This window comes from Cetorhinus maximus, chromosome 11 (assembly GCF_964194155.1).
Source record: "Cetorhinus maximus chromosome 11, sCetMax3.hap1.1, whole genome shotgun sequence".
Classification (NCBI taxonomy): domain Eukaryota; kingdom Metazoa; phylum Chordata; class Chondrichthyes; order Lamniformes; family Cetorhinidae; genus Cetorhinus; species Cetorhinus maximus.
The window spans coordinates 49,605,578-49,629,613 of NC_135889.1; positions in this window are offsets into that span (position 1 = coordinate 49,605,578).

Below are 24,036 nucleotides of genomic sequence, written 5' to 3' on the forward strand. Positions count from 1 at the left end.
ATGAGTAACTCTTCTATGCAAGGGCCACACCCTTGACACTGAGGCCCATGACCCCTGTACCATTCAGTGAGGTGAGTTTGAGCAGTTGAAGATTCATTTATGCTGATGGAATGGATGAGGTCATTCGTCCACTTACAGCATTGCAGGGCACTCTCTGGTGCAGGCCCTGGCCACTGACCTCTCTGGAGACTTCCTCCCATGCAGGGTTGGGGTGATGGCTCGGCCTCCTTCTCCCATCCTCTGGGTAGAGGACGGCCCTCCTGGCCTCCACTGCATTGAGAAGGACTTCCAAGGAAGCATCACTGAACCTGGGGGCTGGAGCCATCTTCTTCAACGGTGGGTAAGTTGTTGCCCAGGTGCCTTTTAAATATGGTGCCCAGATATGATGGCGGGGCATGCTCAATCCAGCCCGCCCCACCGCGACAAACGTTGGGAAACCTCCCAAGTGCATAATTTTTGAGGCCGGCATCATGGGATATGGTATGAATTCCCACCGGCTTCCATGGCGGGAAACACTTTCCGATCCCCCAGCCCCCGCCCATCACAGGAATTAGTCCTGGAATGGAAAATTCCGCCCCAAGTCTCTGCAATCTCTCCTTTGCCTCTACCTATCGCTGGCCTTCTATCCAGCTTCACCTGTCCCACCTTCCTTAAACAGTATACATTTCACCACATTTCTATTTCTCTTTAGTTCTGAAGAAGAGTCATCTGGACTCGAAACGTTAACTCTGTCTTTCTCTGTTTTGCGGCCCAACAATGGAGATATGTCTGCTATGCAGATGCATCCTGGGATCTTGTACATGATTCTGTCCATCTGTTGTTGGAAAATATCCTGGCTTACGGAAAGTCTGAACAGTAACAGTATCTCCCAAAAGGAGTGCGGAACATTGTTAGCTCCTGTCTTTTCCAGATGCACCAATCAGTGGCCATTTTTTAACGTCAAGTTTAGAGAAGAATTTTGCGTTCGCAAACTTTGGGCCCAGCTCCTCAAGTTTGGGAATTTTGTGAGGTCATCATTTTGGAGCTGCATTCAGACACCTCCCGTCTAAACAGGTGTGTAATCATCTTTCGTGATGACACTAATGATGGAGCTACACCAATCTGTGTGGTGCTGGACTTTACAAACTAGACCATCTCTCTTCACCTTATCCAGTTCAGCTTTCATCTTGTTCTGGATGTGAATGCTACACTTACATGACGGATCAATGGACGGACTATCATCTGCATATAGATGTTATACTGCATCGCCTTTGAAACTTTCAAACCTGTCTGGGCATAGGGATGTTAGGTTGGCTGCTGAGGTGATCTGGATATCCTAGTATTTTGTTGCCTTCGTCATTATGTTGTGGATGCTGTGGGTGATAACCAGGATTAGATCCCTGCATGCCAGTAGGACTGCGAGCACTGGAGCCATGGTGTCCATAACATTAAATACCTGGGGCAGCCAGGGTGAGTTCTTGTAGTGACACTTGAGTGTAATGGATCTCAGGGATGGAATCTCTGAGTCATTGTATGAATTTGGCATTGGTTGGTCAAATCATCACTTTCCTCTTCTGTGGGTACGTAAATTTCAGTGTGTGAATTGGAAGGATGTATGCACCTGCATCGGTATCCGGTCTTACATACAGATTATACTGGCTATTATGGACAGCATGGGGTTTAATTTAAACTTCCCTGATTTCTCCTCTCCCTACCCGTTCATAAACAGAAGAGTGTATTAATTTTGATTTCCCCCTTTACAGGCATATTTCTCAACCCCTCAGTTTTGGTGTGATCCAATTTCTATTAATAAGCCCACAGCAAACTCGAGATGGGGAAAATCGGAGGGTTAGTTTATTCGCGCACACTCAAAATGGGGGAGGGGGTGTCGCTATGTAGCCCCCTGTGCATTTATACATTAAATGAGGGATAGAGAAAGAAAGGTTTACAGGGCAAAGACTACAGAGTAAAGAATTATTGTTTCGTGTGAGTCCAGAATCCAGAATCAAGGTTTAATGGTGTACTCCTTCACAGAGGTCAGCAGGCTGAACTGATGCTGGATAATTCACTTTCACAGTAGTGTTGACTTCCACAATGAGATACACATGTGGAGATGAATCAGTCTTGTAGGTGATGGTACAGAAGTTCAGAAGCTCCAGTAGAAACAATATAGTTGGGGCCAGGCATTCAAAGCTGGAAAGAGCCCCTTTTCTGTGCTGCTGCTTGGTAGATGGAAAGATGGCAGATGGAGACTTGCAGCTCCACAAGGCAATAATACAGGTTCCATCAGCTGGGGGCGGGGTCATGTCACATTACTCCCACCTCTCCATTTTGGCTTCAAGAAAGGGTGTATACCCCTTTGTCCAGGTTCCTGAGATTGTTAATGCTCCAACCATTAAGTCTTAGTAGGAGGTTACAGGGTCCTTTGTCCTAGCAGATGAATTGGATCCAGTTGGCCAGGCCTGGCTTATGAAATGTAGATGGTCTTTGTATAATTCCCGCTGAATTGGTCTCTACGGTCTACAGGGATCTTTAGCATCTCTTCAGAGATAACAAGGTCCAAGTTTCTGCAATACTGCCAAATTACTAATTGTTCGAGTGTCAGAGCCAGGTACCACTTCAGCCATTTTCATAGGTCATTGTCTAGTTTTAAAATTGTAGAAATTAGCCACGAGGGAACATATATATTATAAAAATATGGTGTGAGTTAGCCCTGTTAAACTGAGCCTTCATCTGTGGGCATATAATCTGGATGGTGTCAAAGGCTTCTGTTGGTACCACTGTGCCAGTACATTATTTGATTTTCACCATGCTGAATGTCTGCTCACTTTATATTTTGACGTACTGGTCATCCTCATCATCTGACTATTTAACTTGCCTAAACGTCTTGCAGATCTTGTTGTCATGACACAGCAGTTGGTAAAGGCTGAATTGTTTAAATCCCAGGGGAAACCTTGAACAACTGTCATAACCTATATTTTCAGTTGGTGTGTTTGAGGTGCAGTTCTGAATTCAGGAATAAGATCACCAAGACTCAAGAGGTTTTTAAAAAAATATAAAACTAAATTAAACATGTATTAATTTAAGAACAAATTAAACACATACACATGTCTACAAATTACTACCACAATAACTTTTAAATAAACCCCCAAATTAATCACTCCCAGGTAAATCTCCACCAAGGCAACAATAACCCATAGACTTTAAATAGACACAACGCAAAGTACATTTGACCGTACGAATTCAAAATAAGGTTCCTTTGCAGACACAGTGAGAGGCTTACAGGCTGGTTAGATCTTAAATGGCTCTGACTTAAACACACAAACTCCTTTCTGTTTATATCTAGCTTTTCCGTTGAATGTTGATTTTCCATTGTATCATCAGGTTTTTAATGTTACATCTCCTAACAATAATATCCTTTCATTCCACCAATTTTATTAGTAAGCTGAAAAAATAAACGCATTGCTTGGCATCTTCTAGCTAGATGTAAGATTTTACTCCCACTCTAGAATGCTTTATTTAACCAATGCAAACTTACACTTTACCTTCTATCCTCCTTATGTTTATATAATTAACATCTCAAAACTACTATACATCAAAGCACCCAACTTGCTAGCTTTAATACAATGAAGACTCACACAGACACACACATAGACACAGACCCCACTAGAACTCTATTTTAAAAATAATTTCCAGTAACATTATAGACATTAATATCTCTTCATGACACTTGTCTTGATGCTGTTTGGTAGATGCTCTTGCTTGTTTGGAAAGCTGTGCCTGTCTGGCGTCTGGTTGTAGCTTCTCATGACATCAAGCCACTTGTTTTGGATTTTGCCTTCTGCTTTGTCATTTCTAATGCCTTCTGGTGCCACATGCATTGCATACAGTGTTAAAAGCTGGGCAATTTCTGGGTGAGACCCCCACCACCTGCATTGCTTACTAGGCTTGCCTGCATTAGCAATAGTGTCAATGGTGGATGAATTATGCATAGCCTGTAGACTGTGTCTACCCATTAGTTTGGCTTTGTACTTACGCCTGCTTTGCAATAGTGTTTCCATGTTGTAATCTTTGGGTTGGTCCAAGATGTCTTTTTGGAATGCTTCCATTGGGTTAGGTGCTAACATGAGCTTGATTATTCTGTCAGCTGGTTCTGCTGCTGTGAAGTTACATCCATGCCCATTATGTCTGCATCTACTTATGAATTGATCAATGGTTTCTGTCGGTTATTGCCTAAAGGACATGAATTCCAGATGGTGTATTCTGAAGTTGGGCTTTACTTGTCTTGATCTTCTAGTATTGACCATATTTTTTCTGGATTTTTAAGTTGGTCATCATACAGACCTGACATGCTCAGTCAATGGGGGGAGGCCTTCATTACCTATAACAATATTGATTTTTATTGCTTGTTTATCTGGTTCAGAAATATTGAGATAAAAAAAACACAGCTCAACACGTTGTTGGAACAAAATAAATTCAGATAGGAGATCCATTGCCTTCCAATTGACTGTTGGAATTGTTGTGGTCATCTTTTAGCTTTTAGCAGGATTTTTAATGTTCTTTGACAGCTACTCAAGTTTCCTCTGGCTTTCTTACAGTTAATTTAGCTCTGAGTTACAGTACATTTATTGGCCACTGCCTTAGCTGGTCATTGCTTGACTGCAATGGTGGTGCTCTTGAGTTCATTCTGATTTTTCCCAAGTTGACTCTAAGCTCTGCCCACAAAGCAGTAATTTAGATGGGAAAATGGCTGCAGGGACTTCAAACATGAAAACAAACAATGAAAAAGCTTTTTTACCAGCTTCTTTTAGCTGTTAGGAGCTGTTACTGGATAAATCTTCCTTACCAGCTCAGTCTGCAGTATATAACCTCCCCAGACCTCCTGTGGGAACAGCAAGCAGTAATGAAATCTCCTTTCCATGGAGTTCTGCTTAAAGTGAGACCACTTGGAGTTTGCCGTGTAACTGCTGTTCCTGCTTAAATTTTGCAGCAGGTAGACTTTTACTATTTAAACTTTTCCAGATTTGAACAAACTTAATGGGAGCCTACGCCTGCTACCTGGAGTGAGGCGTGATCCCAGAATGGAGGGATAGTGTGTAAGAGACTGCCATGCCAGAGTGAGGCTCCTGAGCCACAACAGGCAATGCTTAACATGGAATTGACCACAACAGTGCAAACCATCCTCTTACAAGATGGAAGACTGCCACCCGGGTGTAGCGAGTGGGTTTAGGTTTGAATGGGTATTGGGTGTGTTTTGGTTTGTGTGGGTATTTGGTGGGTTTAGGTGTTTTTAGGTATCGGGTGGGTTTCAGTATTTTTGGGTATTGGGAAGGTTTTGGTGTTTTTGGGTAATAGGTGGCTTTTGGTGTTTTGGGGTATATGTTGGGTTTCGGTGTTTTTGGATATCTGGTGAGTTTACGTGTTTTTGGTTATCTCGTGGGTTTAGATGTTTTTGGGTATCCAGCAAGTTTAGGGGCAGAACTTTTTGCTCGGCCGGCGGGTGCGTGCCAAACCCGCTCGAGTGCGAAATAGCACGTGATGACGTTGGGCGAGCGTCCGACGTCATCGTGTGATATTTTGGTTGGCGGACAGTACATCCGCTGACAATTAAGTGACCTATTAAGGCCATTAATGTAGTAATTGACAGAGATTTTTTGTTGCCTGTTCAATGTTAAGGTTGGCGGGTGGGCAAATTGGTCAGGCGGCCTTTGCCTTTTTGAGGAAACCTCACTCAAGGGTGGGATGAGGTATCCGATATTAATTTTTAAAAAAATAAAGATGTTTGGACAGAATTTCCATATGTGCAGATGACTGATTCTGATGTGTGGACATTTTTTCCGGCATTTAAAATCTTTATATATTGCTTTTGGATTCCTCAGCTCCCTAAGGCAGCTCTTTGCCTTCAGGAAGCTTTCATTTCTTGCTCTCCCATTCCCACACTGACTTCCGCACTCGCCCTCCTCCCAGCGCCACCCTGGCAGCGCTGAGCATTTCAGTGCGCCTTTCACCTTGGATGGCCGTTAATTGGCCAGCCCGGGTGAAATCGTGGTCAGGGGCCGACCGCGGTCGGCGGCCCATTCCCCGATCGCGGGCATCCACCGTACTAAAAATCCCGCCCTAGGTGTTTTTGGGTATCGGGTGAGCTTAGGGACTGAAATTTTCGCTCGGTAGGCGGGCACGCGCCGGACCCGCTCGAGCGTGAAATGATGCACATTGATGTCGACCGAATGTTGATCGAATTACGCGATAGTTCAGTTGGCGGGTGTATGCCAGAGCCAGCAGTGCACCCGCCGACAATGAAAAGGCCTGTTAAGGCTATTAAGTAATCAATTAAATTAAAATTTTCGTTGCCCATCCAACCTAACAGTGGGCGGAAAGGCGAAAAGGCCAAACGCTCTTTGTATTTTTTTGGAAACCTCATCCACGGGTGAGATGGGGGTTTCCAAAAGCGAATAAAAACAAAATAAAAAGTTTAATTTTTCATTCATAACATGTCCCTGTTCATGTGACACATGAGAGGGACGTTATTAATGAAGGAGTCACATGAGGGGACATGTTTAATTATATACTTTTTATTTTCTTTTCATATCTTTTATTTCCCTGAGGCAGCTCTGTGCCTCAGGGAGATTATGCAGCGCTCACTGGTCCGCTCATTATGCGCTCACTATGCGCAAAGTTCACGTTCGGCCCGCTCGCCCTCATTCCCCGTCCGCACAGGCAGCGCTCAGCACTGCCACTCACGTTTCACGCTGGGTGGGCCTTAATCGGCCTGCCAGAGTGAAATCGCGGTCCGGGGCTGATTGCAGGCGGCAGTTGGCACCCCGACCACCCCTGCCCGCCCCCGCTGAACCCCCCGCCAAGGGCAGAATTCTGCCCTAGGTATTTTTGGGTATCTGGTGGGTTTCAGTGTTTTTGGGTATTGTGTGGATTTGGGGGTAGGATTTGCAGCTCGGTATGCGGGCATGCGCCCGACACACACGAGCTTGAAATAACGCGCAATATTTCAGTTGGTGGGCATGCACCGGAGTAGGCAGCGTGCCCGCCGACAATAAGAGGGCTGCTAAGCCCATTAATCAATTAATTGAAGTGAAATTTTCCCTGCCCGTCTAACCTTATGGTTGGCAGGCGGGTGAATAGGCCAAGAGGCCTTTGCATTTCTTGCGAAGACAGATTCACAGGAGGGGACATGTTTTCCTTATTTTTGAAATCTTTATTTTTAATGTTAAAAATCTTCAGTTCCCTGAGGCAGCTCTGTGCCTTCAGGGAGCTTTCACTGAGTGCACCCTGACGCATATGCACATTTCAGCACTCACGCTCCTCCCGCCCCCACCCCAGCAACACTGAGGTTATCAGCACGTGTTTCACACTGGCAGGCCGTTAATTGGCCAGCAAGTGTGAAATTGCTGATGTCGGACCATTGCGCGGCCACTCCCGGGCCCACCGGCCATGCCCGCCTGACGAGGTAAAAATTCTGCCCTAGGTGTTTTTTGGGTATCAGTGGGTTTTGGTGTTTTGGGGTATGCGGTGAGTTTACGTGTTTTTGGGTATTTTATGTGTTTCGGTGTTTTGGGGTGTCTTGTGTGTTTAGGAGTTTTTAGATATCTGGTGGGTTTAGGTGTTTTGGGGTATCTGGTGGGTTTAGGTGTTTTGGGGTATCTGGTGTGTTTAGGTGTTTTGGGATATCTGGTGGGTTTAGGTGTTTTGGGGTATCTGGTGGGTTTAGGTGTTTTGGGATACCTGGTGGGTTTAGGTGTTTTGGGGTATCTGGTGGGTTTAGGTGTTTTGGGATATCTGGTGTGTTTAGGTGTTTTGGGATATCTGGTGGGTTTAGGTGTTTTGGGGTATCTGGTGGGTTTAGGTGTTTTGGGATATCTGGTGGGTTTAGGTGTTTTTGGGTATCTGGTGTGTTTAGGGCTGGATTTTGAGGTCGTTGGGCAGGCGTGGTGGGTGGGCCCAGGAGCAGCCAGGAGAAGGTCTGCCGCCCGCGATTGGTCTCTGACCGCATCTTTACGCTGGCCAGCCAGTTAAGACCAGTTAAGGCCCGCCCAGAGAGAAACACGGCTCCGCACTGGCCAAGAATGGGCAAGTAGAGGCAGGGGCCTGTTGGCCGCCGGGGCCAATGGAGTTTTTGGATACCTGGTGTGTTTATGTGTTTTTGGGTATCTGGTGGGTTTCGGATTGTATGAATTGTGAATTAATTTAGGTTTGTATGGGTATGTATATGGATTTCCTCAAGCAAATATAAACCAGAGTAATCAGGAAAACCATATTTGATTTTCTATATCAGTCTCTATTTGTCAGAGTCATGTCATCAAACTTACCACTGGGTTTGAGTTGAACTGTTCAGTAATATGACTGTTAACCTCATGATTAGTGTCCATATTTATCACAAAAAGTGCTCAGCTGGTTTAAACAAGTCTTCCCCCTTCTCATTTTAGAAACATCACTTTTCATATTTCTTTTAAATTGGTTAATTTTTTTAGATTTCTGTTTAGGTAGTCAAATATACTTTAAGTTTTGTCATATATTTCATTTTTTCTCACGTTTCTCCACCAGCATTCCTTGTGAGTGTTTGTCTCATTGCTTGGATACAGATTCACAAGGTACAATCTTCCTTTGGTACCTGGCCAAGCTGTCATGTTTATGTGTGAACCATAGCAATTAACATCAGTCAGCTATTTGATGGCAGTGGGATCATAACCAAGTATAACTCTTCCCTCATCCAATATCCACTGCTACACTTTCAAACATGGGCCACGGAATAGCAATGAGGCTGGGTTTAATGGGGCACCGGAGTCCCCGTGACCCGCTGGTTAAAAAGCCAGGGCAGGACTGTCCACCCAGGAGGGCTGCCCCGCAGCCATTTATTGGCTGATTGGCCGTTAATGGACTGGAGGCGGAACTTCTGCCCCTCAGGAACAGGATGTCCTGCCCTGCTTCTGGGGCCTGTGGGCTGATCAGAGGCCATCGGAAGCAGTGGCCACTGCCGATATCATACAGGGGCCTTCACCAGGGATCACCACTGGATTTGCCTCGTCCTTCTGCCTTCAAACCCGCTGTGGGAGGGGACATCCAGACCGAAGAGAGGGAGCCTGAGTTAATTTAACCTGAGCTCATGGTGCTGAGGCCAATTACATACAGCCCCCCTGAAATGAACGGAGTAAAAACAATCTGAAGGTCAAACCTGGAACTTTCCTGGTGTGTATGGCCCAGCTATCCAATGAGTAGTCTTGCCAGGCCATCAGGAGACTCTTTTACTTGTTGTGTTTCAACTCATGGCACAGGATCAGCTATATTATACAATTTGAATAAAAGCGAAAAGGGAGATAGTTTCTCAGTTCTCTTAAATTAAGAAACAAAGAGAACATTGTGTTGACATTATTGTACCAAATACTATCTGCGTGACCATTACGTCTCCAGTTGCCTTGGGTAAGGTTATTTTGTGTGTAAAAAAAATTAAAGACTGTAAGCCATTACCCTAGACACAAAGGTTCAGGGTTATCAGTAATTACACTGTATCTTGGTCTCCTGTGGTCATAGTAACCAATGGCAATTTATATTGATGTCACAGGATTATTATATTTTTACCAAAGCTGGAATGAAAGCTATTTTTCAAGTGATGAACCTCGCTGGAAAAATTTCTGATCAGTTTTAGTTAATTAACAAATCCTGTTCAGAAGGCCTTCATTTTCGAATGTTCCTAGTTGAGAATGATAAGCACAGGTCTTTTATTAGCACTTCCCATTTAAAAAAATGTATTTACTTTGGCTTGCTGCTGTTGTTGCTTCTGTCATCTGGGGCCAGATTTTTAATTGCCCGCGTGGGTGATGTCAGGTGTGGGCGTGCTCTGAAAATAGCACACTCGGATGGTGTTTCAGTCTTCTGACTCCTCCGCCATGCGCTGGAATTTTTAAAGGGACGGGGGGTGGGTGAGTAGAGCATCCAGCAACCTGCCCAACCCCAATTAACTTGCTTTTAAGCTCGTTGACGGGCTTGTTAATAGGCTGCAGTGGGACAGAATCAAATTTTCAAAGTTCGTGGCAGGTAGTGCCATCATGCCCCATCAAATTGAGGCCCTTAATTGGCCAATTAATGCCCACTTAAGGGCCTCATCCCACTGTTGCTGGTGTTAATCCAGCAGTGGGCCAAGGGCTCACCATGCAGGGAGCACGACAAGCAAACCCATTTGGAGTTGCTTGTGAGCTCACAGTGGTGGTGGGGGTCCCTTGTTCAAAGGCATTCAGTGCCTGATTGAGGGGTCCAGATCCGGGCGGCAGGGGTGCCTGCTGAGAACTATCCCCCACCTTGCCCTTGCTGCCAAGCCCCCTCCTTACCCTCCCTGCAACTCCCAACCCGTGACTGCCACCCCTGATCCGCTCCCTCCTCCATCACTCATCTGTGGCCTGAGATCCAGTGATGATCATAGGCCTTAGCTGGGCTGTAGCACCAGCAACAGCCACCACCATCCCAGTGGCACCACCATTCTGTAGAACTGCTGGCCTCTGATTGTCTGACAGCTGTCAATAGGCAGGACTTCTGCCCCTGGGGTCCTTGATCCCTGGGGAAGGCCTGCTGCTGTTTGTGAAGTGTCCGAGTGTCATATGATATGGCGGATCTTCTAAAAGCAAGGCAAAGTGACTGTCTCGCCAGCTCTCCTGCCAGTGACCGAAACCCCCATTGCCTCCATAAGGTTCTGGCCTCAGTCAATAACGCTATCTGTCCCTTTTGTTGTAGTAAAACATTCAGCTTGAGAATAAACACTGACTTTGTGTTGCACATTCTGAAACAATTTGGGCTGGGCCTTAAATTGCCACAGTAAATATTTTTAAGGTCAGTTCCTAGCCTCATGATCACAAGATTCAATAGTACTAAGAATGTGCTAGAAAAGTCAAATTACCTATTTCAGTTTATTTACAAATACCCTGAATCTGGTACATTTTGAAAAAAAAATGTTTGAAACAATGGTAATGTACATGTGTGAAAGAATAGCTTACCTGAGTGGCCATGTGGACTGGCAATATTGCAATGACCAATGACCATGTGTAAAGGAATAAAGCATATGCATGGATAATGTCATTTGTTTACCTGTCCTGCCAAAATTTCCCATCATCATTGCAGCTCAGGTGTGTGGCACAGAACACCGTGTTCTTAAGAGGGGGATTCACGATTTTAGGGAAACCTATGAATCTTCTAGAGTACTGAAATTTGGGCCAGAATTTTACCTTTGGCATGCGGGCGCACACCTAACATGCCCAAACGTAATATGATGCGTGATGATGTTGGGCATGCATCCCGACGTCGCCGAGCACTCGCACGATATTTTGTTTGGCGGGCGCATGCCAGAGTCAGCTGCGCGCCCGCTGATAAGTGAAAGGCCTATTAAGGCCATTAATGAGCTAATTGACTTGAAATTTACGCTACCCGATCAACCTATTGGTTGGCGGGCAGGCGAAAAGACCAAGCGGCCTTTACATTTTTTAAGAAACCTCATCCACGAGCGGGATGAGGTTTCCTAAAGCTAATACTAATTAAATAAAACTTTTATTTTGAAAGTAAAAACATGTCCCACCTCATGTGACACAGTCACATGAGGGGGCATGTTTCATTAAATTTTTATTGCATTTATTAATTTTTTAAAAAAGCGCTTCAATCAGGGAGATTGAAGTGCTCTTTCGCATGCAACTGCGTGCGAGGCCTGGTTCTCCCTCCTCCCCCCGCCCGCACAGGTAGTGCTCGGCGCTGCCGTTCGCGATCCATGCAGGTGGGCCTTAATTGGCCCGCCCGTGTGAAATCACGGTGCGGAGCCAATCGCCTTCCCGACTGTCCCCGTCCCCTCCCGCTGAGCCCGCCCGATGAGGGAAATATTCTGGCCTTGGTTTTGGTTTTGCATAAACTTGAGCTCCTTAGCCTGTGGACCTGAACTGAAATCGCTTAACATTCCCCTTCACCAGCGATTTTATGTATCTATCTTTTATTTCTAGTGAGGCATTAAATAGAGATTTTTCAGTGTGATTTTAGAACAGAAAGTACTTGATGGGCAACACATACACATATTATTCACGATTTTTAGTGTTGAGTGCATGGCATCGCTTCAGCAGATATTTCCGCAAAATTTGCTTCTCTATACTGCAAACTAAAACAAGCTATGAATAAAATGTATTCCTTTGGAAGATCTGATTACTGTATTCTCTGTCACCAGTTTCTGTTCAATAGGGTAATGTGGGCACATAATCAACTTGATATCCATATCTTTGATGCTCCACCGGAGATGGTAAGTGAAGCCAAGTTCAATGTTTGAGTCTACACTGCAAAGTTTTTGAGGTGTGAAGCCAACTCTCGCTTTTGCTTACAGGCTTGTAGTCACTCATGTTCTATCCTCCTGTTTTTAAAATTATTTACAACAAGTCAAAGGTTGGTCAATTTTCACGGTTCAGTTAATCAATCTCAATTTCAAGAGCATTTGTGCTAAAAATCAAACCTCCAAGATTAAAAAAAATCGTGGTTCTACTTCCTCCATAAAATTTGAGTGGCATGAATATTCCCCGTTAGACTCTTTATTATGCAGCTTTTTAACTTTAGTGCTTAATCATATGGCTTAACTGACCCGTTATCTGCCTAGATATAGAAGGAGCCAACAAGAAACAACATCAGGTCTCATTTGATGCTCATTTCTTTCACTCGCCTCACTAAAGTACACTAAATCATTATTGTCGCTGCACGATGCAGCATTTCTGAGAATTAGGGCAGAATTTTCTGCCTGTCAGGCTTGGGCGGGTGTGGTCCCTATTGCCAGTGGCGATCGGGTCCATGCCGCCATTTTACGCGGGTGGGCCAATTAAGGCCCGCCCAGCGTGAATTGCGGCTCCCGAGGACAGCAGGAGTGGGTGGGCGGCGGCGGGACTCCAATGACTGTCGGGTCCAATGGCGACCTGGCGGCCTGTTTAAAAAAGCTGCTGCAGCCTTTCAAAGGCTGTCAAACATGGCTACAGAAGGGCTCCCCAAAGCCCTATTGGTGAGCAGGCCAGGCAGGAGGGTAGGGCATTGGGGCACTGCACCCCTCATTTTTCAGACAATTGCCTTGCTGCCCTCCTCGAGGAGGTGGCAGCATGGCAGGAGGTCCTCGCACCCCAGGACGGGTGGAGGAGGCCCCCCACTTGACCAAACGTGCCTGGGAGGAGGTTGCGAAGGTCATGAGCTCCCACGACATGGTGCGATGTATGTGGATCCAGTGCCGCAAGCGCTTCAATGACCTCTTGCGCTCGGGAAGGGTGAGTACCTTTGTTGGCATTGGTCACTTAACCCAGCAGGTAGGCTTTCCCTCCCTGCCACACCCCCGCCCCAAGTCGCAAACAAAAAAACAAAAAAAAACGGCAGAAAAAACAACAGACCTGAGGATTGGGAGCAGCTTAGAATTCAGCAAAGGAGGACCAAGGGATTGATTAAGAAGGGGAAAGTAGAGTGCAAGAGTAAGCTTGTGGGGAACATAAAAACTGACTGTTAAATTTTCTAAAGGTATGTGAAGAGAAAAAGATTGGTGAAGACAAATGTAGGTCCCTTACAGTCAGGAAACATAGGAATTTATAATGGGGAGCAAAGAAATGGCTGACCACCTAAATACATACTTTGGCTCTGTCTTCACAAAGGAAGACACAAATAACATACCAGAAATGTTGGGGAACACAGGGTTTAGTGAGGTGGAGGAACTGAAAGAAATCAGTATTAGTAGGGAAATAGTATTGGGGAAATTGATGGGATTGAAGGTCGGTAAACCCCCAGGGCATAATAATCTACATCCCAGAGTACCTAAGGAAGTGGCCATAGAAATAGTGGATGTATTGGTGGTCATCTTCCGAGATTCTATAGAACCTGGAACAGTTCCTACAGATTGGAGGGTAGCTAATGTAAACACACTATTTAAAAAGGGAGGCAGAGAGAAAACAGGGAATTATAGACCAGTCAGCTTGATGTTGGTAGTGGAGAAAATTCTAGAGCCCATTATAAAAGATTTAATAGCTGAGCACTTGGAAATCAGTGGCAGAATCAGACAGAGTCAGCATGGATTTATGAAAGGGAAATCATGCTTGACAAATCTACTGGAATTTTTCGAGGATGTAACTAGTAGAGTTGATGAGGGGGAGCTAGTGGATGTGGTTTATTTGGACTTTCAGAAGGCTTTCGACAAAGTCCCACATAAGAGATTAGCATGTAAAATTAAAGTGCATGGGATTCGGGGCAGTGTATTGAGATGGATAGAAAACTGGTTGGTAGACAGGAAACAAAGAGTAGGGATAAACGGATCTTTTTCCAAATGGCAGTCAGTGACTAGTGGGGTACCACAGGGATCAGTGCTGGGATCCCAGCTATTCACAATATATATTAATGGTTTAGATGAGGGGACTAAATGTAATATCTCCAAATTTGCAGATGACACAAAGCTGGGTGGGAGGGTGAGCTGTGAGGAGGATGCAGAGATGCTTCAGTGTGATTTGGACAAGCTGAGTGAGTGGGCAAATGCATGGCAGATGCAGTATAATGTGGATAAATGTGAGGTTATGCACTTTGGTAGCAAAAACAGGAAGGCAGATTATTATCTGAATGGCTATAAATTGAGAGAAGGGAATGTGCAACGAGACCTGGGTCTCCTTGTATACCAGTCGCTGAAGGTAAGCATGCAGGTGCAGCAGGCGGTAAAGAAGGCAAATGGCATGTTGGCCTTCATAGAGAGAGGATTCGAATACAGGAGCAGGGATATCCTACTGCAGTTGTACAGGGGCTTGGTGAGACCACTCCTGGAATATTGTGTGCCGTTTTGGTCCCCTTAACTGAGGAAGGATGTTCTTGCTATAGGGGGAGTGCAGCGAAGGTTTACCAGACTGATTCCTGGGATGGCAGGACTGACATATGAGGAGAGATTGAGTCGATTAGGATTATATTCACTGGAGCTCAGAAGAATGAGGGGGGATCTCATGGAAACCTATAACATTCTAACAGGACTAGACAGGGTAGATGCAGGAAGGATGTTCCCGATGGTGGGGGAGTCCAGAACCAGGGGTCACAGTCTGAGGATACAGGGCAGACCATTTAGGACTGAGATGAGGAGAAATTTATTCACCCAGAGAGTGGTGAGCCTGTGGAATTCGCCACCACAGAAAGTTGTTGAGACCAAAACATTGTATGTTTTCAGGAAGGAGTTAGATATAGTTCTTGGGGCGAAAGGGATCAAGGGGTATGGGGGAGAAAGTGGGAGCAGGCTATTGAGTTGGATGATCAGCCATGATCATAATGAATGGCGGAGCAGTCTCAAAGGGCTGAATGGCCTACTCCTGCTCCTAGTTTCTATGTTTCTAAGTCTGAGTGTAGTGACTGCATTGAATATTGATGGCATGTGTCCTTCGCTGGGTGGGCAGGCAGATATTGCCCATGCCTAGGGCACCCTGAGAGTGTGGTGATGAGATGGGTTTTGCCTCCGCAGCATGTGGTACACTGAGACCCACATGACTGTTTTGGGGGCAACTTGGAGGAGCTGCACCTGGGCGCAGTGCTGGAACTCTAGGACATGTCAAAGTCAGGGTGATGACATGCTGGGAGGGGAGCTTCAAGGTGGCGTGGCACCAATCGATCTGCTGTCCTCTGCGCTCCATGTGCTTGCACCTCCTTGTTATGGAAGGTTAGACTGTGTGGTGCCAAATGTGATTTAGGCAGCGTTTGGCCAAGGTGCTGGGGGGGGGGACAGGCCCAGCATCTTTGTGTGAGTGTTCGGCAGCTGCGGGGTGAGAAGGCACTGGAGCCCTGCAATGTCCCACTCTGGTTTGGGTGGGCCGTGCGTGAAGAGATCCAGGTACAAATAGCACTAGTCAATGCTCTTCTCTCCTTTTCAGGGGAAGATTGCACATAATGCAGCCGAGCGGGTGGGGACTGGCGGAGGGCCGGCCCAGGTGGCGATGCTTAGCCAGTCCGAGCAGGAAGCCTTAGATCTGGAGAGGCGCCATGTGCCGAAGTCCACCGGTGTCGGTGAGGCTGGGGTGCCATGGGCAGGTATGTTTGCCCAGCACTGAGGTCACCATTATTCTCCCAGCAGCCATGGCACTGCTAAATGTTCAGTCATTGAAGTTTGCAACATGGCTTGACCATTGCTTATGGAAGGATAGTGATCCGGGGGACAGGGATGCACATTGACATTGTCTCCACGTTAACTGATCAAATGTCCTTGTTCTTCCTTTCAGCATCAGCGGAGCAGGACTGGGAGGAGGAGCAACAGGGGCCCCTCTCACACCTGAGGGCCCTGAAGTCTCGGATTCACCAACATCACAGCATCTCTGCCAGGCAGGCACTAGCGCAGATACTAGCACCTCGGTGGGAATTAGATCATTGGCTAGTGTCCCAGGGCACAGCGGAGAGGGCACCTCACAGTTGCTGAAGGAGCTGGTGGAGACAGAGAGTGCCCATGGCGCCAGCAGTCAGAGAACTGCAGGGGGCCAGGCACATGCTCAGTCGGTGGCTGATGATGTGCCTCTGAAGTCGTCTGCGAAGCAGCAAATGCAGGAAATGCGGCCAGGTGTGCGGGAGCACCTGGGGGAGATATGTGAGGCTATGCCTGGCTTGGTCTCTGTGGTGGAGGAGTCTACGTGGACAATTGGCAATGCAATGAGTCTCATTGCCAAGCGCTATGCATCTTCCATGGAGAGAGTGGTGACTCTCGTGGAGAGGCTCCTCCAGGAAACCAATCAGGGCTTCCTGGGGATGCGCTCGGACCAGCAAACCCTCACATTGGCATTGACCTTAGCTGATTAGTGCCAGTGTGGAAGATGGTTTGGACACCAAGTTTCCCAGCTCGGTGCCCATCCATCTACGGTGAGCAGAGAGGTCCAAAGCGACCTCACGTTGACACAGCAGCTGCCTGTCCTCTCTGTGGGCTCCTCTCAGGGCAGCAGCCCCCCCACCCCTCTGCCAGTGACCATTGCATCCGATGAGGCTGTGACGACTGGGGAGATGCCAGCTGTGGTGCTGGCAGCTCCTTCCCAGGTGGGGCCAGCACAGGCTCCACGGGTCGGAGGACGACTACCAAGGTCATCGAGACCAACAGTACAGCAGAGTCAGCAGGCTGTCTCAGATGCCAGTCCCAGCGAGGGGGCCGCACCAAGATGTAGCACCCGTAAGTGTAAACATGAGGCACCTTAGGCACACCATGGGTTTATCACTGCTGCTTTTGTGTTGGCCCGCAATGAGGTCTTTATGTGTTGGTGTGATGTTTAGCACCTTTGTTATTTTGTTCTCTTAAGTTCCTTTTGTTATACCATTAAATTCAGACATGTCACCATGGCTGAGGGTGCCTCTTTTCTTCTGCAGGTGGATAGTTACCAATAATGTTATGAGTGATGTGTGGGACATTCAGCTTTATTGACAAGGCCCTTAGTTAAAGTTCCTATCCTGGCAGATTTTTTACTCAGGTATCGAGTATGGACCCTGCAGCCCAGGCTTGTCCTAGAGCTCCATATGTGGTGTGTTAGCTGAAAGTTCGTTGGATTAAGGCCTCCTGGGTGTCCCTGCCTCCCTGGAGTATGCCCGGGTCAGCTTCTACTCCCTCAGCATTTCCCTGTTCATGCTCATCCTCGGACTCACTGCTGGACTCATCATGTGCAGCCGCAGCCACTGCATCTACATCTTCATTGTCCACAGCGTCCCCCCTTTCCAGTGCCAGGTTGTGGAGAGCGCAGCATGCAACCACTATCAGCGACACACGATCTGGGGGGTACTGGAGTGCGCCCCCTGAGCGGTCCAGGCATCAGAAGCGCATCTTGAGAAGACCGATGGGTCTCTCCACCACAGCCCTTGTGGAGCCGTGGCTCCTATTGTACCGCTGCTCAGCTTCTGTTCTTGGATGGCGGAGAGGTGTCATGAGCCATCTTCTGAGGGGATAGCCCTTGTCGCCCAGCAGCCATCCATCCAGCCAGGCTGGAGCACTGAAGAGCCCCGGCACCTGGGATTGTCTGAGGATGTAGGCGTCGTGGGAGCTGCAATTCCGCAGAATTGTAAAATCAGCATCCTGTGATCACACACTATCTGCACGTTCATGGAGTGGAAGCCCTTCCTGTTGTCAAAGGCACCGGGTTCACCTGCTGGTGCCTTGATGGCCACATGTGTACAGTCTATTGCACCCTGGACGCAGGGGAAGCCAGCAGTCACAGTGAAGCCTCTGGCTCGCTGTGACTGGCTTGCTTGGTCCCAATGGAAGTGGATGAAGGTCAATGCACGCCTGAACAGAGCGTCTGTAACGTGCTTGACACAAGTGTGAACAGCTGATTGGGAGACACCAGAAAGATCACCCACTGAGCCCTGGAAGGAGCCAGAGGCATAGAAGTTGAGGGCAGCTGTGACCTTTAGAACCACTGGCATGGGGTGTCCACCCACACAGTTAGCGGAGATCTCAGGCCCAATCATCTGACAGATATAGTTGACGGTCTTCCTTGAGAGACTGAACCTCCTTCACCACTGCACCTCAGACATATTGAGGTAGCTACTTCGCCGTCTGTATACCCTGGCAGCAGGATAGTGGCAGCTTCTGCGGCCCCTTCTGCCTTGGACTAGCTCTTGGCCCTGCGCCCCTTGTGCCTGCGCCTGTCCTCCCAAAGGTGGCTCCCCTGGAGGCTGAATGTGCACTCCTGGCCTCCTCCCCCTTCTAGCCCTCCCTTCCTCCTCAGAGGAGGTGCCTCCAGTAGAGAGTTCAGCTCCCATTCCCAGGCTAAGGGAAGGCTTCCTGAAACCTGCAGGCCCAAAAAAGATTCCTCACTGCAGAGTGCTGACCTGAAGGTTATGAGTCCAGTCCAAGCAGCTGGTCTGCGTTTTGAAATATTGCAGATCACACAGGCAAGTATCAGTAACTTTGCAAAATAAATATTTGACAGAGCACACTCGCGACCGCACTGAACCCCCTTATCCCACCCGTGGGTGAGGTTTATACAAATGTCTCCTACCCGCCTGCCCGTTGTGCCCGTGCGACGACCCGAAGATCACACGGGCACCAAAAAATCACCGTCAATTGGTGCCTCAAGGGCCTTAAGTGGCCCATTAATTAATGGCGGGCGCGCATTGGAGATCATCGCACGCCCGCCCACCAAACTATCGTGATGGCGCACGGTGATGTCGGGGTGCTCGCCCAACATCACCAAGCGTCATTTAAAGCATCGGCGTGCGGGTCCTGCTCCTGCTCGCCAACGGGAAAATTCTGACCTTAGAGAAATGAACATGAAAGCCCTGCTGATGTACTGGATTTTACATTAGGGGTGGTAGTCCAAGCCCCCAAGTATAAAAACAGAGGGTGGTGGGGGGTGGTGGAGGTGAGGCATGTCCACCTCCAGTTGGCAGGTTCACCTTGCAGACACTTAATGACCAACTGGCCGGTTCGTAAATTGAGAGGGGCTTTCGCCCCTCAGCAACAGAAAGCCCTGCCTCAGAGAGCTGCTGATCAGAAGCCGGCAGCTCTCCAGCACTGGTAGTGCCACCGAGAGCAGTGGCCAGTCCTGGTACTGCAGAGAGGCCTGCAGGAAGGTATTCTGCACTGGGGCTGGGACCAAGCTGGAAGGTCAAATTGTGGGGGGCAAGGGGGATGGGGTGACTAGGATAGACAGGACAGGGGTGTAGGGGGAGGGAACTGGGGGTAAGGAGAAGACCTGGGGGCCCTTTGATGGGCCCAGGGTTCCCATTAAGGTGGAAACCCCCATGCCTTGTACTTAAATCCTAGTGGTAGCAGGTTGAGGCAGGTGGACCTCCCATCAGCTCTCTCGCCGCTGGGTAAAATTGCAGTGGGTGTGTGAGCAGGTGGATAGGCAGCAGGCATGGTGTCTATGGCATTTAAACCTGCCAACCTGCTACTGCGGCGCTGTAAAATCTAACCCAGTCTTTTTATATCAATTCTACCCTATGACCAAATAGAAACTTTTGACGGTGAACTTGCATGTTTTTGCATGTAAAACCTCCCCAATGAAAATGAAGCAGTGGTAGCCTTATAAACTCTTTGACAGTAAATAATATTTTAATTCCATATATGGGAGCTATGCTCTGTGACATCGATGTTAATTACTCACTTAAATGTACCTCCTAACCTCTCATTCTGGAACTGATCGCACCCTTTTAATACTATGGCCAGGATTTTCTGGTCCTGCCCACCAATTGCCTGCCCATTCCACACCAATAGGTGTCACCCTCACTGCCTGACACACTTACAAGTGTGGTATCATCAACAAATTTAGAAATTTTATTTTGGATTCCAATATTCATGTCATTTATATATATATCAAAAACAAGCAGTTGTCCTAACAATGAACCTTGAGGAACATCACTGTCTACCATCCTCCAGTCTGAAAAACAACCACTTATCATGACTCACTGTTTTCTATCCTCAAGCTAATTGTTTTATCCAAGCTGACACTGATCCTCCTATTCCATGAGAAGTGTGAGGTGATACATTTTGACAGAAGGGATAGCTAGAAGCAATATAGATTCAATGGCACAGTTCTAAAGAATTGGCAGGGACAGAGGGACCTGGAGGTTCATGTGCATAAATCTTTGAATGTAGTGGAATATATTGAGAGAGTAGCTAGCAAAACATATTGGATCTTGGGCTTCATAAACAGAGGTATTGACAACAAAAGCAGGGGAGTTGTGCTAAACCTTTTTAAAGCTTTGGTTCTGGTCACACTTTAGGAAGAATTTGAGAGTCCTTAAGATGGTGCAGTGGAGATTTACTAGAATGGGATCTGGGATTTCAGCTACAAGGTTAGAATGGAGAAGCTTGGAGCAAAGGAGATTGATGGGAGGTTTTGTAGAGGTGTACAAGATTATGACAGATTTGGATAATGGTAGACAAAATAAAGTTGTTTTTATTAACAAGGATTTAACAAGGATTAGGGAGCATGGATTTAAGGTTCAGGGGAAAAGTTGCAGGGGGTTGTGAGGAAAACCTTTTTTACGCAGCGAGGCATAATCAACTGGAACTTGTTGCCTACCAGAGTGGTGGAGCAGAGAAGATGAATGATTTCAATAGGAAATTGGATGGGCCCCTGAGAGAAATAAATTTCCAGGGTTGTGGGGATACAGCAGAAATGGGACTGGCTGGATGGTTCTATGGAGAACCGGCATGGACTTAATGGGCTGAATGGCCTCCTTCTGTGTAATTATGGCCAGAATCTTCGGGTCAGCGAGCGGGGGCGAGGGCCGCTTGTCGACATGTAAAATGACGCACGGTGACGTAGGGTGTGCGTCCCGACGTCACCACGCATCATTCAGATTTTCAGTTTGGCGGGTGCGCACTGGAGTCAGCTACGTGCCTGCTGAACTGTCAAAGGCCTATTAAGGCCATTTAAGTAGTAATTGAAATACTTAACGGAGCTGCCCATCCAACCTTAAGGTTGGCGGGCAGGCGGAGAGCCGAGGCAGCCTTTGCATTGATCATGAAACCTCATCCAAAGGCAGGATTAGGTTTTATGAAGTGTTTATAAATCGAATGAAAGTTTTAATTAAAGTTCATTGACATGTCCCAGCTCATGTGACACTGTCACATGAGGGGACATATCTTAAAAATTTTTTTTTCTTTAGTAAAATTTTTAAAAATCAAACTAATCTCCCTGAGGCAGCTCTGTGCCTCAGGGAGATTTCTGCGTTCTTCCACATGCATGCGTGAAAGAGCGCAGGCCCCGACTCAGCCCACTCCCCCCTGCCCGCACCAGGAGCGCTCAGCGCTTCCAGGTACACGTCATGCTGGGCGGGCCTTAATTGGCCCGCCCTCTAAAATGGCGATGTGCAGTGGATCATGGGCGGCGATTGGCTGCACACCTGCCCGCGCCCACTCCCATACAACCCCCCACAATGGGGAGAAAATTTTCCCCATGACTCTGACATTTTTCAACAAATAGGCCGGGATTTCCTGCCCCATTGTGGCGGGATCCGCCGTTGGGGGATGCGACAGCCCAGCCAAAATCCCATTGACCTTTGGCAGGAACGGACAATCCCATTGGGGGGCAGGGCCAGAAAATCCCACCCATGATCTTTGCCGTTACCTTGTAGAAAGTTCACCAAACATCATCTGAAATGTTCCGTTGTTAGATGCTGCTAATCCCACTGTTTTATTAGAATTGCCAACCTGAAATGCTGGCGGTTTCCCAACTCCAAAAATATAATTTGAAACCTGTCAAGAAGTTTCATATTTGACCAGGAAAGGAATTCTACTTTTGTCTATAACCTAGAAGATTTATGATCTTTCCAGTTTGACAATAGTTGATAGTGAATCCTAGCACAGTTTGCATGGTCGAGTGGATTTTCTTATACTTTATGATCAGCTTAGCAAGTACTGTTGAGGGATTGGGTGGTACTAACCATGAGTTCTCAGGCTAGATGTGGTTGCAAAGCTCCATCTCCAGGTGCGTCTCTCAAAATTACAATTCTAGCTTGTAACTCATTAGGGTTAATTTTAACTTTCACTGATGATTTAAAAGGATGGTAGCAAATTAGCAGCCATGTCGAATATTCCTTCTCACAGAAGTTAATGGACATGAAAATCAGAGTGAGTATATAATGGCTAATTCAATCTCACCCATTTTAAACTATTGTCCAGTTAAAATTACCCCTAATTAATTACATCATCTCATTGCAGAAAGTAATTTCTATTTTTAATGTGAAATAGGGTTGTGTTCCTCAGTGTTATTCAGGATGTTTCTGGGCTATATCTTTTATACTCTAGATGTGATGTGGAAATAACTCCGTGGAAATCCCCAACAAGGTACTTAGCGTTTTTTCTTGCAATGATTTTGAAAGGAATGATACCTGTAGTGATGTTGGAAGATCTTGAAATAATGTTGTCCTTCATATTTTCTTTAATTGCTTGTACAGTTCCTTCATGTCTTTCTATTTTATCAGCAGCCACTGGGAACAATTTTCTGGAATAGTAGTCCTTGTTAAATTGTCATTGGCTGTTTTGCTACTTAATATTAAAACACATGATCATGTACAACACTTGTATGGAAGCAAATAGTCATTGCTAAGCTCTGAAGACCCTGTGACAGGATTTGCCATTTCCTCATGATGTTCATATGTGAAGTAATAATAAAAGTGTTGTTTGGTGGTATAGAACTTGAGTATTGCTGAAAAAAGAGACATGTCAAAGCTTCTCATCTTGCACTCATCAGGACACTTTGCAAGAATACCAATATAATGGGAAAACAACAATTTATATTGTATGAGAAGAGAGTGTTGATTGGTTGGCAAATGGACTCTGATTGGTAGAGGCATTGCCATGGAGAATGCACCAATGATGGTGAGTGACAGTGATGTTGTTTTCCCCTTATATTGGTATTTTTGCAAAATGTCCAGATAAGTTCAAGACGAAAAGCTTCGACATGTCTCTTTCAGCAACAATAAAAATGTCTTACTACAAAATAATTTCTATGGCACTTTAACGTAGGCAGAGATTGTTGTTTCCTAATAAGAACACAAAGTTTTGCTAAACTTAGTAGAAGATAATAAAGCCTATTGCCAAACCAATCATTGTCTTTGAAATATTTCATTTGCATTTCTGTTCAATAGTAGTCTGGATGACCAAAGCAGACAAATCCAGGGCATCCAGAGCATTGGGCTTCCATTAATGAAGTGACTTTGTAGGGAAGGTGAAGATGTTGGCTTGCAGGCTGAAATCTTGCTATTTCTTGGCTCCTGCTATTAAGTTTATCACTGTTTCAATTCTGTAGGAGGTAATATCAAATATTGAATTTACACTCAGCTATGTTGTCAGATGATGAGGGATAGAGGGTGAATGATTGCATTCATGGTGACTCAGGCAAATTAATGAAATAAACTGAAAAGTGGCAGATGTGGAATGTGGAAAATCTCTGATAAGTGTTCAAAGGGGCAGGAAAAATGAAATAATGGACTCTTGTTATTTTTGGCCCGCATCTTTTGAGCAGCGGCAATGATAGTTGGATTGCCACTGAGCTCGAAAGTTCCCCTGACTTGATGCTGTTGTGCATTTTTTCCTGAACCTTCTGGTCCTGTCTGTAACAGAAATGTGCA